This window comes from Arabidopsis thaliana, assembly GCF_000001735.4.
Source record: "Arabidopsis thaliana chromosome 1 sequence".
NCBI classification, from domain to species: domain Eukaryota; kingdom Viridiplantae; phylum Streptophyta; class Magnoliopsida; order Brassicales; family Brassicaceae; genus Arabidopsis; species Arabidopsis thaliana.
This window is the reverse complement of record NC_003070.9, coordinates 15,550,432-15,566,243: the sequence shown is the minus strand read 5'-3', so window position 1 is coordinate 15,566,243 and position 15,812 is coordinate 15,550,432. Positions and strand designations below refer to the sequence as shown.

The 15,812-nt window shown below is 42.0% G+C and overlaps 2 pseudogenes across 2 annotated transcripts; both read left to right on the top strand.

Moving 5' to 3' along the window:
• Positions 1-2,734: 2,734 nt before the first annotated feature.
• Positions 2,735-6,205, top strand: AT1G41797 (annotated as a pseudogene; the record flags this gene model as incomplete). Its single annotated transcript has 1 exon — positions 2,735-6,205.
• A 2,510-nt stretch (positions 6,206-8,715) lies between these two features.
• AT1G41795 lies at positions 8,716-11,727 on the top strand (annotated as a pseudogene; the record flags this gene model as incomplete). Its single annotated transcript has 1 exon — positions 8,716-11,727.
• Positions 11,728-15,812: the final 4,085 nt, after the last annotated feature.

The window sequence follows — 15,812 nt, the reverse complement described above, 5'->3', positions numbered from 1 at the left end:
TTAGGTTTGCTCGCGGGTCCAACATCCACTTTGTCCATCGGTTCCCACCGTGGACTTTCCTGTTGGTTATCCGTCGAGTCACCCTTTGGTCTTACCGATCTCTGATCGGTTTCACCATGGCTTAGGAGATAGATACATGAAGGCGGCCGCGATGTTGATCCTATATGGTGAATCACGTTCCTTACCCATTCTTGGTGCTTTCTCCCTTTACCGGTAAGATTGCATCCATGGGCGACCCTTGGGTGTGATGGATGCACTTATCCTTGTGCTTCCTTGAACACTTTTCTCGATCCATCCCATCCGACGATCGGTCTGTCCGACCCGCTCCATCAGATCATCGGCCTGTCCCATCTGACCCGTTCGACGATCTGTTTGTCCGATCCGTCTGGCCGATCCGATCCATCTGACGATCGGTCTGACCGATCTGATCCAACGATCGGTCTACCAGATCCGATTCGTCTTTAAGACGAACGGTCTACCCTCCCCATCCTCTACACTCCATCGAACCGTTGGACCGGGAGGTAGCACCCCCTTTCCGACCAACAACTCTAGGATGTGTTGGGACTCCTTTAAGAATGTTTAATGGTGTTTGGATGTTGTGAGATGATGTGAGATATCATTGGGCATCCTCCCTTATATAGGGGGCGAATGGATGTTTCCCGAAGCATCACATCCCTTCCTGGCACCCTTCCGAAAGGTCACATCCGCTCCTTGCATCCTTCCGAAAGGTCACATCTGTTCCTTGCATCCTTTGGCGATGCAACCGTTCGTTGGTACCCGCTCGACCTTACACCTTTTGGCCGAGACACCTCTTCACCTGTGAGCTACTACAGTCCACCTGCTCGAGTGTCAGCTGACCGGACCACCCAGCTGGGTCAGTACACGATCAGCTCACTGAGCTTAATCGAGCTGTCGGTCAGCTCACCTAGCTGAGCTAGCTAGTCTTCCAGCTAGTTTAGCTCACCTAGCTTAGCTAGCTAGTTCATCCTAGCTTGTCCAGCTCGCCTAGCTGGTTCAGCTTGAACTTTCTCGTTCTTCTGACTAAGTATTTTAGTCCGTTTCTTGACCATGGTCTAGTTTTCTCCTAAAACAACCTGGCCTCTTTATGAACGCGGGACGCGGTCGTTACAAGTCTACCCCCCTTAAACTGAATTCGTCCTCGAATTCGGCGTGTATAAGATCTTGGTTACTCCCTAACTCGGGACACGGGCGTTACAAGTCTACCCCCCTTAAACTGAATTCGTCCTCGAATTCAGCGAGTGTAAGATCTTGTTTACTCCTTAATGCTTTCCCATCTTTAGTCTCTCCAAGACTTTAGATATCACGTTTGATCAAATCTCTATTTCCGAGTTTGATCAAGTTTCCCGATCTTTGTCTCTTACGACACTCGATCAAATTCCTGATCCTGGTCCTCTCCCGGACTTGATCATTATTTCCCGATCTTTGTCCTTTCCTGGACTTGATCAATGTTTTCCGATCTTTGTCCTTTCTTGGACTTGATCAACGTTTTCCAATCTTTGTCCTTTTCTGGACTTGATCAACGTTTTCTGATCTTTGTCTCTTCCGATATTCGATCAAATTTTTGATCCTGGTCCTTTCCCGGACTCGATCATTATTTCCCGATCTTTGTCGTTTCCTGGACTTGATCAACGTTTTCCAATCTTTGTCCTTTCCTGGATTTGATCAACGTTTTCTGATCTTTGTCTCTTCCGACATTCGATCAAATTTCTGATCCTGGTCCTTTCCCGGACTCGATCATATTCTCGACTAAAGTCTTTTTCCGACTTTGTCAATATTTCCGACCCTGGTCCCCACCGGACTCGGTCAATATTCCCGACATAGGTCTCTTTCCAACCTTGTCGTTTTTCCATGATCTTGGTCAATTTCCGATAGGATCAAAACCCCAGAAATAGTCAAATCCCGACTAAGTCTGTACCCGATCTTAGTCAAGTTTCGACTAGATCCAAATTTCATTGATATCGGTCCATCTCCGAATATATCAACCCACTTTTCCGTCATGTTTGAGTTTTGACTACAAGGATAATATCTTGGTTCCTGATCGTGAGTTGGGTAACTATTTCCGTTTCCGTACACAACGATCCCTCAACTTCCTTATCCGCCAGAACCTTACTATGACGTTTTCCCGAGCACCTATCCATCCTAGGAGCAAGCATGCTCTGATACCAACTTGTGAGACCCCGTCCCGGACGTATCGGCGTCCGGTGACGTTGTACTCAAGTTCGCGCCTCTTCCCGGCTGAACCTCTTAATTTTTCGCGATTCAACATAGAATTGCCTTTACGAGGCTAAATTCTATAATCGCTCTCTTATTATACAGCGGAAGTCTTTCTAACCTTGGTTTAACTCTAACCAACTCTTGTACCGGTTTCATCGTCTTTGTCCCTTAGACTTAGATCAATCCTTTACTCGGTCAAGACATGCATATGTTCGCTAACCATTCTAAGCCAAACAATCGCATATTCCTTTATCCTACTTTCACGGTCAATTACCAAACGTCTATCTTAACTAATAAGCTAGATCGTTACATACCTTGGCCAATATGCGGATTTGATTCCTTAGCCCGTTTGTCGCCTTACTCCATTCGTTCAATGACTCGTCATCGGTCGTGAATTGATGAACCAATCCCTATCGTTACTTAGCCATACAACCAACCAACCCCACTAGTCTAAGTACAACGATAGAGATTGGGGATCATACGATTCCCTTGGTTCACGATGGTCGAATCAAGCTCTTGGCTTATTGGTCCATCTGTCCTCCAAACGTACTCCCCTTCGGTTCCATGGTGGACGATTGAGCCCTTGGCTTATCGAACCATCCATGTTTCTGATCCGGTCATTTACTACGACCGTCCACGGTTTACTAACCGTTTATCCGTCCGGTCTATGGTGGTCGATAAAGCTTTCGGCTTATTGATCCATCCATACGATCCGAACTATATCCTTATCACACCCAAGAGTCCGTGGATTCATCCACTGGATCATCGTAGGCTAGCCCATGAAATCCTTCTTCCATCGGCCTTAGGTTTGCTCGCGGGTCCAACATTCGTTTTGTCCATCGGTTCCCACCGTGGACTTTCCCGTTGGTTACCCGTCGAGTCACCCTTTGGTCTTACCGATCTCTGATCGGTTTCACCATGGCTGAGGAGATAGATACATGAAGGCGGCCGCGATGTTGATCCTATATGGTGAATCACGTTCCTTACCCATTCTTGGTGCTTTCTCCCTTTACCGGTAAGATTGCATCCATGGGCGACCCTTGGGTGTGTTCGGATGCACTTATCCTTGTGCTTCCTTGAACACTTTTCTCGATCCATCCCATCCGACGATCGGTTTGTTCGACCCGCTCCGTCAGACGATCGGCCTGTCCCATCCGACCCGTCCGACGATCGGTCTGTCCGATCCGTCTGGCCGATCCGATCCGTCTGACGATCGGTCTGACCGATCTGATCCCACGATCGGTCTACCGGATCCGATTCGTCTTTAAGACGAACGGTCTACCCTCTCCATCCTCTACACTCCATCGAACCGTTGGACCGGGAGGTAGCATGCGCATCAGTTTGGTCGAGTTATACTCGCCGAGCCGCACCCCCTTTCCGACCAACAACTCTAGGATGTGTTGGGACTCCTTTAAGAATATTTAATGGTGTTTGGATGTTGTGAGATGATGTGAGATATCGTTGGGCGTCCTCCCTTATATAGGGGGCGAATGGATGCTTCCCGAAGCATCACATCCCTTCCTGGCACCCTCCCTAAAGGTCACATCCGCTCCTTGCATCCTTCCGAAAGGTCACATCTGTTCCATGCATCTTTTGGCGATGCAACCGTTCGTTTGTACCCGCTTGACCTTACACCTTTTGGCCGAGACACCTCTTCACCTGTGAGCTACCAGTCCACCAGCTCGAGTGTCAGCTGACCAGACCACCCAGCTGGGTCAGTACACGATCAGCTCACTGAGCTCAATCGAGCTGTCGGTCAGCTCACCTAGCTGAGCTAGCTAGTCTTCCAGCTGGTTTAGCGCACCTAGCTTAGCTAGCTAGTTCATCCTAGCTTGTCCAGCTCGCCTAGCTGGTTCAGCTTGAACTTTCTCGTTCTTCCGACTAAGTATTTTAGTCCGTTTCTTGACCATGGTCTAGTTTTCTCCTAAAACAACCTGGCCTCTTTATGAACGCGGGACGCGGTCGTTACAAGTCTACCCCCCTTAAACTGAATTCGTCCTCGAATTCGGCGTGTGTAAGATCTTGGTTACTCCCTAACTCGGGACACGGGCGTTACACAAGGCCAAGAGTTTTTTCCAAAGCAGCAGTTTCAAGGAGGATATCAACAACAGCAGCCACCACCTAGTTTCACACCACAACAACAACAAGCAACTGCGCCTCAGAATTCAGACCTAATGACTATGCTCCAACAGCTCATTCAAGGACAAGTCACATGAGCAATGGAAATCGCTAAAAAGCTAGCTGAATTAAACAACAAAGTCGACCGACAAGGCGTCAAACTTAACAACATGTTTGAATCACTAGGCACAAGGATGAGATATGTGGAAGGCATCCTCGCTTCACCATCTGTTAACAAAAACTCATGTCAACTTCTAGGGAAAGCAAACTAGAATTCAAAGGAGTATGCCACTGCCCATGCCATCACTATCAGACATGATCGAGAGCTGCAAACTCAACATGTCCCTACATCAAACACTGAGGACACTGTGATTCTAGAGGGGGAGGATTTTTATCAAGATGATGTTTTGGCTGACAAAACAAACGAAGAGCCCATCCTTGATAGTCAACGCACTCGACCACAAGCTCCGCCAGCTACTACCTTCGTTGCAAAACCAACAGCTGCAAAGACCAAAGATACAGTCTTCGTGCCACCCCTTACAAACCTCCGCTTACATTCCCTCGTCGATTTAATAAAGTTTTGGTTGCAAAATATGAAGCCCTCCTGAAAAAATAGATAAAGGATATGCCTTTAATGGACTGTCTCGCGCTAATACCTGACGAACACAAGTACGTGAAAGACCTGATTATAGAAAGGATCAAAGAAGTCCAAGGAATGGTGGTATTAAGTGATGAGTACAATGCAATCATTCAACAAAAGATTGTTCAAGAAAAGTTGGAAGATCTAGGATTTTTTACTCTACCATGCTCCATTAGGCAATTGACTTTTAGCAATTGTCTATGTGATTTAGGAGCCTCGGTCAGCATAATGCCACTCTTTGTGGCAAGGAAACTAGGATTCGTTCAGTACAAGCCTTGTGACCTAACCTTGATTCTTGCTGATAGGACTTCAAGGAGACCTTTTGGCCTGTTAGAGGATGTGCCTGTAATGATTAATGGAGTAGAGGTCCCTATTGATTTTGTTGTGCTTGAGATGGATGAAGAATCTAATGATCCTCAGATCTTAGGAAGACCATTCTTGGCTTCAGCTGGAGTAGTCATAGATGTTAAGCAAGGTAAAATTAATCTTAATCTCGGGGAGGATTTCAAAATGAAGTTTGAAATCAGGAACACTATGAAGAAGCCAACAATAGAAAGACAAACCTTCTTAGTTGAAGAAATGGGTCAACTAGCTAATGAACTGCTAGAGGAGCTTACTGACAAAGATCACCTTCAAACTGCTTTGACAAAAAGTAGTGAAGCTGGATTTCTCTCCAGTGAGACCTTGAGCTATGAGATGTCATTAGACTCACACAACAAAGTACTAGGATCAAAGATCTTTAAAGGTGTCATTGGGTTAGAAAGAGAGGATGTTGCATTGAACGAGGAAGGCTCAATTGATACTAGACTAGAGTGCTTAACCAAACCCGTAAAGTCAAGCATGAGGGCATTAAATGATTGGTTAGAACTCAAGGAGAGGTCTAATTGGCACGACAAAGCTATTATAAGAGAGCTAACACACACTGTGAGAGAGCTGAAAGATCAAATTAAGGAGCTCCATGGGAAAGCCAACCAAGCACCACTCGACATCAAGGACATCCCAAATGATGAAGTTATTCCTATGGTTAAAAAAGAAGGATGTGAATTCACATTAGAACAGTCTAGAAAAGACGACTATCCAGATGATGAAAAAGGAGCTTACCAAGAAAAGGCCATTGAGTACTCAATTATAGACCTGTCACGAGAGCATGCTGAATTTGATGTTGTATCTACGAAGGAAGGAGAAGAGACGTCAATTCTACTCTATCACCATCCTTGAGCCTAATGAGTGTGAGGAGTCAAGCTAGAGACTTAAAACAAGCTCACTTGGGAGGAAGTCCCAGTCCTATCTCTGTATATAGTTTTTATTTTCTTAGTTACCTTTGATTTGTTTTGGTGTTGTTTTTGATTCTCAGGAAATGAATAACAGATGGAGCAACAACAGGGATGCAATCGAGTGTTCAAATAAAAAAATTCAATTTTTTGATGAATCACTCGATCGCAAGATGAGAGTAAAAGCTCGGGAGTGCGATCTAGTGGTTTTGGGACAACATCTTTCTCAACTACAATGTCAAACTACTTGATCGCAACCTGGAAGTAGTGTGATCGAGTGGTCTCCTTGTGGAATTGCCCAAATCACTCTATCGCAACCCCGGAGAACACATGAGCGTCATGCTCCACAACCTCCTGGGTTGCGATCGAGCACAATGACGAGGAGATGGCAGAGCCACATCAAGAACCGGTCGTGCCTGCTGAGTACACTCAAGCAGATATGGATGACTACATCTCCAGGACATTTTACTGAGGTAACACACCAAAACCATTTGTAAATACCGCTTTTGTTTTTGTTTCTGTGTTTATCTTGAATTCTTTCACAAATTTTAATTACACAAGAGACAATGTAATTTAAGTTTGGGGGAGGGTTCAAGACGTATTTGACTTGTTTTTTGCGAATATCATTTGAGTCTTCATATAATCTAAGTCATAGAAAAAACAAAAAAAAATTGAAATTTTTTGAAAATGAATTCAACAAAAAAAAAAAGTGATCATTTAGTTGCATTATATTTAGGATCGAGTCTAGAGTGTTTCATATAGGATTGTTGCATATGCATAGGGGGTAATGAGGAAATAGCCTTGTAAGCATGATGATTCACTATAATGAGTTATAAGTTCTCTAAGGCATTTGAATGACTTTAAAGTAAAACTGCACCATGTTCTATAGAAACCTCTCGATGCATGTCATGACACCTTTCCCTGTCAATTTGAACTTGAATCTGACTCATAATTATCATGTTTGCATCGTTTTTGAACTCGTGGATAGAATACATATTTGGTATTCTTTCACTTATTCACCACTCTTGTTAATCCAAGTAGCTGCTTTTATTATTGGAGTAGTTCCCCCACCCTTAACCAACCCTTCTTTCAAGCCATGTTATTTTGTGAGAGCATGTGAGGCCTATTTTCAGGATTGAGCTTGGTAGAACGTGTTAGGTTTGAGCCGACAAGAGTAGTATCTCATGTAGTTCCAATCCGCGTTTTGGGACTTGGTAGGACTAGGTGGGAACTTAATTGGGGATTGAGATTGAGTGTAAGCAGAAAAAGAAAGAAAAATAAAATGGATTAGAGTCTTTAGGAGAAGGAAGTTGAAAATCATATTGAGGTCTAGTGAATGTTTGGGAAGCATAGAATTGTGAAGATATGCTCTAAAAAAAGAGATGGCAACAAAAACAAAAAAGAAAAAAAAAATTACAAGAGCCATAAGAGTTTAAGAAAAACCCAATTCACTAGACTAGACTCATAGAGTTTAAGAAAAGCTTCTCCTTAAGAACAAGAGTCAAAGAAAAGAAAGGAAACATTGATCCAAGAAAAAATCAAAATATGCCTTTAGTGCAAAATGGTAGACTTAGGATCATCATTGGGTTTAGAGGACCATCTACTTATTATTCACGGTTTATGTCATTGGGTAGATGGGGTGCTATTCTTATATGCATAGGTTGGCACTTACCTTTAGCATTCTTCTAAAGTTCAGTCCTTTTTCATTGAGAGTCCCTTGTTATTAAAATCTAAACCACTTAAAAGGGACCATCTTTGTCTCATAACCTGTCATTAGCCAAGTGAGTTCACTAGCGATGCATATCTTGATTCATGTTTTTTAACTCAATGAATGTTAAAGGGATTGGCTGATCTTGACGCAGTGTGCATTTGAGTGTAGGTTTGGATCATAACAGAGCATAGCAAAAGTTTATAAGTAGAAGTCGATCACCTCGCATCTTAGAATTGTTAGCTGGTACATTGATCTTAATTGTCATATCTTATGCTTTGGTTTTGAATCCCCAACTTCAAACCTCTCCTTTCGCTTATGTCTTCCTGTTTGCTTGAGGGCGAGCAAAGACTACGTTTGGGAGAGTTGATATGTCTATAATTTGCATGATTTAGGCATTCATTCTTCACCACTTTGTCATTGTTTCATCCACATTTCATCTCATTAGGAGTCGTTTTAGTGTGTTTTGCATACTTAGGGGACGATTTTGCATTAGGATTGCATGTGCATTGCATATTTAGTTGTTTTCAGGTACTTTGGATGCTTTTGGAGTTTAAACAGAGGAGAAACAGAACAGAAAGTCAAAATGCCCAATGACGCCTTCAGCAAAAGTACTCTATCGCAGCCTAGGAGCCCTGCTAGGGCAAATCATTCTATCGCAACCCCGGAGAAGCTAGCAGCTCAGTTTCACTCAATCGCGAAGCCAGAGGAATCACCTCATCAGAACCACTCGATCACCAGGAGGCGATACACGGTCACAAGGAAATCAGAACCTCCTATTCAACGATAACATCGACCGTACTGCTCGCCAACTGAGATAACAGACAAAAATAGACACAATGGCTGACATTGTAGATGAGCAAGAGAAACCTACCAACTTTGGTGCTGATGACTTCCCTCACAACCACAACTAGCGTCATGGAATTGTTTCACCTCCAGTACATAACAACAACTTTTAGATCAAAAGCTGTCTCATTGCAATGGTTCAGGGGAAAAAGTTTCATGGCTTGCCAATGGAGGATCTGCTAGATCATCTTGACGAGTTTGAAAGGCCCTGTGGCCTTACTAAAATCAATGGAGTTAGTGAAGATGGTTTCAAGCTTCGCTTGTTTCCATTATCACTTGGAGATAAAGCCCATCTGTGGGAAAAGATGCTACCCCAGAATTCAATCACGACCTGGATGACTGCAAAAAGGCCTTTTTGGTAAAATTCTTCTCCAACTCCAGAACTGTAAGACTCCGGAATGAGATATCCGGATTCACTTAGAAGCAAAATGAAAGCTTATGTGAAGCTTGGGAGCGCTTTAAGGGTTATCAAACCAAATGCCCTCATCACGGATTTAAGGAAGCTTCTCTTCTCAGCACACTCTATAGAGGCGTCGTGCCAAAGACAAGGATGCTGCTTGACACCGCTTCAAATGGGAATTTTCTAACAAAGGATGTTGAAGAAGGATGGGAGCTAGTTGAAAATTTTGCTCAGTCGGATGACAACTACAATGAAGATTATGCAAGAAGCATCTGCACCAGTTCTGACTCTGATAAAAGCACCGCAGAGAGATGAAAGCTCTCAATGACAAACTAGACAAAATCCTCCAAGTGCAACAGAAACATGTTCACTTCATCTCTCAAGATGAACCATTCCAAGTGCAAGAGGGGGAGAATGATCAAAGTGCTGAAATCAGCTATGTTCAGAATCAAGGTGGCTACAACATGGGGTACAACAATTACAGACCCAATCCAAATATGTCATACAGAAGCACCAATGTCGCCAACCCTCAGGACCAAGTCTATCCTCAGCAGCAGCAGCAGCAGAACAACCCAAACCGTTTGTTCATTACTACCAAAGCCAAGAGTTTGTTCCAAAGCAGCAGTTTCAAGGAGGATATCAACAACAGCAGCCACCACCTAGTTTCACACCACAACAATAATAAGCAACTGCGCCTCAGAATTCAGACATACTGACTATTCTCTAGCAGCTCATTCAAGGACAAGTCACATGAGCAATGAAAATCGCTAAAAAGCTAGCTAAATTAAACAACAAAGTCGACCGACAAGGCGTCGAACTTAACAGCAAGTTTGAATCACTAGGCACTAGGATGAGATATGTGGAAGGCATCCTCGCTTCACCATCTGTTAACAAAAACCCATGACAGCTTCTAGGAAAAGCAAACTAGAATCCAAAGGAGTATGCCACTGCCCATGCCATCACTATCAGACATGATTGACAGCTGCAAACTCAACATGTCCCTACATCAAACACTAAGGACAGTGTGATTCTAGAGGGGGAGGAATTTTATCAAGATGATGTTTTGGCTGACAAAACAATCGAAGAGCCCATCCTTGACAGTCAACGCACTCGACCACAAGCTCCGCCAATTACTACCTTCGTTGCAAAACTGACAACTGCAAAGACCAAAGATACAGTCTTCGTGCCACCCCTTATAAACCTCCACTTCCATTCCCTCGTCGATTTAAGAAAGTTTTGGTTACAAAATATGAAGCCCTCTTGGAAAAATAGATAAAGGATATGCCTTTAGTGGACTGTCTCGCGCTAATACCTAACGAGCACAAGTACGTGAAAGACCTGATTACAGAAAGGATCAAAGAAGTCCAAGGAATGGTGGTATTAAGTCATGAGTGCAGTGCAATCATTCAACAGAAGATTGTTCAAGAAAAGTTGGAAGATCCAGGATCTTTTACTCTACCATGCTCCATTAGGCAATTGACTTTTAGCAATTCTCTATGTGATCTAGGAGCCTCGGTCAGTATAATGCCACTCTCTATGGCAAGGAAACTGGGATTCGTTCAGTACAAACCTTGTGACCTAACCTTGATTCTTGCTGATAGGACTTCAAGGAGACCTTTTGGCCTGTTAGAGGATGTGCCTGTAATGATTAATGGAGTAGAGGTCCCTATTGATTTTGTTGTGCTTGAGATGGATGAAGAATCTAAGGATCCTCTGATATTAGGAAGACCTTTCTTGGCTTCAGCTGGAGCAGTCATAGATGTTAAGCAAGGAAAAATTAATCTTAATCTCGGGGAGGATTTCAAAATGAAGTTTGAAATCAGGAACACTATGAAGAAGCCAACAATAGAAGGACAAACCTTCTTAGTTGAAGAAATGGGTCAACTAGCTAATGAACTGCTAGAGGAGCTTATTGACAAAGATCACCTTCAAACTGCTTTGACCAAAAATAGTGAAGCTGGATTTTTCTCCAGTGAGACCTTGAGCTATGAGATGTCATTAGACTCACACAACAAAGTACCAGGATCAGAGATCTTTAAAGGTGTCATTGGGTTAGAAAGAGAGCATGTTGCATTGAACGAGGAAGCCTCAATTGATACTAGACTAGAGTGCTCAGCTAAACACCTAAAGTCAAGCATGAGGGCATCAAATGATTGGTTAGAACTCAAGGAGAGGTCTAAATGGCACGACAAAGCTATTATAAGAGAGCTAACACACACTGTGAGAGAGCTGAAAGATCAAATTAAGGAGCTCCATGGGAAAGTCAACCACGCACTACTCGACATCAAGGACATCCCAAATGATGAAGTTATTCCTATGGTTAGAAAAGAAGGATGTGAATTCACATTAGAACAGTCTAGAAAAGACGACTATCCAGATGATGATAAACGAGCTTACCAAGAAAGGGCCATTGAGTACTCAATTACAATCCTGTCACGAGAGTATGCTGAATTTGATGTTGTATCTACTAAGGAAGGAGAAGAGACGTCAATTCTACTCAATCACCCTCATTGAGCCTAATGAGTGTGAGGAGTCAAGCTAGAGACTTAAAACAAGCTCACTTGGGAGGAAGTCCCAGTCCTATCCCTGTATATAGTTTTTATTTTTTTTAGTTACCATTTATTTGTTTTGGTTTTGTTTTTGATTCTCAGGAAATGAATAACAGATGGAGCAACAGCAGGGATGCAATCGAGTGTTCAAATAAAAAATTTCAATTTTTTGATGAATCACTGGATCGCAAGATGAGAGTAAAAGCTCGGGAGTGCGATCTAGTGGTTTTGGGACACACATATTTCTCAACGACAATGTCAAACTACTCGATCGCAACCTGGAAGTGGTCAGATCGAGTGGTCTCCTAGTGGAATTGCCCAAATCACTCTATCGCAACCCCGGAGAACACATGAGCGTCATGCTCCACAACCTCCTGGGGTTGCGATCGAGCACAATGACGAGGAGATGGCAGATCACATCAAGAACCGCTCGTGCCTGCTGAGTACACTCAAACAGATATGGATGACTACATCTCCAGGACATTCTACTGAGGTAACACACCAAAACCATTTGTAAATACCGCTTTTGTTTTTGTTTCTGTGTTTATCTTGAATTCTTTCACAAATTTTGATTACACAAGGGGCTGTGTAATTTAAGTTTGGGGGAGGGTTCAAGACGTATTTGACTTGTTTTTTGTGAATATCATTTGAGTCTTCATATCATCTAAGTCATAGAAAAAACAAAAAAAATGAAATTTTTTGAAAATGAATTCCACAAAAAAAAAAGTGATCATTTAGTTGCATTACATTTAGGATCGAGTCTAGAGTGTTTCATATAGGATTGTTGCATAGGCATAGGGGATAATGAGGAAATAGCCTTGTAAGCATGATGATTCACTAAAATGAGTTATTAGTTCTCTAAGGCATTTGAATGACTTTGAAGTAAAATCGCACCATGTTTTATAGAAACCACTCGATGCATGTCATGACACCTTTCCCTGTCAATTTGAACTTGAATATGACTCATAATTATCATGTTTGCATCGTTTTTGAACTCGTGGATAGAATACATATTTGGTATTCTTTCACTTATTCACCACTGTTGTTAATCCAAGTAGTTGCTTCTATTATTGGAGTAGTTCCCCCACCCTTACCCAACCCTTCTTTCAAACCATGTTATTTTGTGAGAGCATGTGAGGCCTATTTTCAGGATTGAGCTTGGTAGAACGTGTTAGGTTTGAGCCGACAAGAGTAGTAACTCATGTGGTTCCAATCCGCGTTTTGGGACTTGGTAGGACTAGGTGGGAACTTAATTGGGGATTGAGATTGGGTGTAAGCAGAAAAAGAAAGAAAAATAAAATGGGTTAGAGTCTTTAGGAGAAGGAAGTTGAAAATCATATTGAGGTCTAGTGAATGTTTGGGAAGCATAGAATTGTGAAGATATGCTCTAAAAAAAGAGATGGCAACAAAAACAAAAAAGAAAAAAAAAATTACAAGAGCCATAAGAGTTAAAGAAAAACCCAATTCACTAGACTAGCCTCATAGAGTTTAAGAAAAGCTTCTCCTTAAGAACAAGAGTCAAAGAAAAGAAAAGAAACATTGATCCAACAAAAAATCAAAATATGCCTTTAGTGCAAAATGGTAGACTTAGGATCATCATTGGGTTTAGAGATAGGACCATCTACTTGTTATTCACGGTTTATGTCATTGGGTAGATGAGGTGCTATTCTTGTATGCATAGGTTGGCACTTACCTTTAGCATTCTTCTAAAGTTTAGTCTTTTTTCATTCAGAGTCCCCTGTTATTAAAATCTGAACCAGTTAAAGGGACCATCTTTGTCTCATAACCTGTCATTAGCCAAATGAGTTCACTAGCGATGCATATCTTGATTCATGTTTTTGAACTTAATGAATGTTAAAGGGATTGGGTGATCTTGACGCAATGTGCATTTGAGTGTAGGTTTTGGATCATAATAGAGCATAGCTAAAGTTTTTAAGTAGAAGTCGATCACCTCGTATCTTAGAACTGTTAGCTGGTACATTGATCTTTATTGTCATATCTCATGCTTTGGTTTTGAATCCCCAACTTCAAACCTCTCCTTCCGCTTATGTCTTCTTGTTTGCTTGAGGACGAGCAAAGACAAAGTTTGGGGAGTTGATATGTCTATAATTTGCATGATTTAGGCATTTATTCTTCACCACTTTGTCATTGTTTCATCCATATTTCATCTCATTAGGAGTCGTTTTAGTGTGTTTTGCATACTTAGGGGGGACGATTTTGCATTAGGATTGCATGTGCATTGCATATTTAGTTGTTTTCAGGTACTTTGGATGCTTTTGGAGTTTAAACAGAGGAGAAACAGAACAGAAAGTCCGGATGCCCAATGACGCCTTTAGCAAAAGTACTCTATTGCAGCCTCGGAGCCCTACTAGGGCAAATCACTCTATCCCAACCCCGGAGAAGCTAGCAGCTCAGTTTCACTCAATCGCAAAGCCAGAAGAATCACCCCATCAGAATAACTCGTTCACCAGGAGGCCTATCTGCTCGTTCTGCACTCAACCAGACAAGATGAGAACGAAGAAGTGAAGAGAAGCCGAAGCAACTACTCGATCACCACCTCATGACATCCACTCGATCGCACTCAATCACAGGGTCACTGGACCATTCAATCTCGTCTTCACTGCATCTCACTCGATCGCAAGGTGGAGTCCCTGAAGCCCAGTTTGATCAATGACATACTCAATCATAAGGAAGCTCATTTCAGCCCATCAGATGCCAATGACACATTCGATCGCAGGGTCATGACGTGAAGATTCGCTATATATCTAGTTTCCTTATTTGTTTCATTTTCCCTTATATAAGTAGCCTCTTAGGGTTTTCGTTTTTCATCTCGTTTTTCATCCACTTTTACATTTTGCAACTTTCATAGCCGTAGTGTTTCTCTTGCGACTTTGTATTTTTTCATTTTTAAGTATTTGATATTCAGTTTTTGTTTAAGTCATTCGTCATTTCTGTTGACATGTTTTCAATCGTTGCTTTGCTATTGTCTTTGATTATGTCTGAGTAGTGAATCGTATTTCTGAGGATGGGATAGATTAGTTGTGGTTTACTTGGTCGCTTTAGGTGGTTGAGTTTAGAATACTAGAATCCCTTCTGGATTCGTTGCGCTTATTGCTTGTTTCACTGGCTAATGTGGAATATGAGTCAAGACTTCCAGCGCTCAGAAGGCGTTTCATGGGCGTTGGATCCTATTAATTTCAGAGATATCTGCCTCTACCCCAAGGGATTGGCTGTAGAGAGGGTATTGGCTTTAACAAGTTGATTCGATATTGCCTGCTTAGTTAGAGATCGCTAATGGGAATTAGGTCAGTGTCTAGCTTTACTCGAGGATTTCTATCATGGGATTGAATTAATCTGTTGTTGAACTTGTTGTCTAGGGATAGCTTCTGTGAAGTTTTATCAACCGATAACCAATTTTTTAATGTTATGACAGAATTGTTTTATGTTACAACAGATTCTTGTAATTTTACACAATATCTGCCGTTTGATGGCAAATTTGTTTTTTAAAATATAATGTTTTTAAACTATTCGATAACCCCATCCTTAGGAATCATTTATCCATTTGACTGCCTGTTATCATTTCTGCTTTGTTATTCACCTACCTGTTATTGCCATTTTTGCTTTTAGTTTCATTTCATTTCTGTTTTTGCATACTAGGACTATTAGAACCAACCAACTCTCTGCTTGGCTTGACTTAGAACTTTCTAATCATATCTCATCTGTTTGCATCACACCGGATTGGATTGACAACCTAAAATACTACAACGACATGATAGTGTTTTAGGATTTATTGAGTAAGAATCCTACTATCAGCTAGACATATCACGATCTTTGCACGCTTATGGTCTTTGCCTCCTACCACAAGCACCACGTACCAAGATCCCAAAGGTTAAGATATTATGAAACATATGGTTAAATCAAACACATAGAATCATCAATATCCCAACATAACCTCCCAACCATAAACATTAGCATAAGAATCTAAAGATCACATATGCACTCAAATATAACCATTTACACAATTCATATAACTCACGAAATCAAT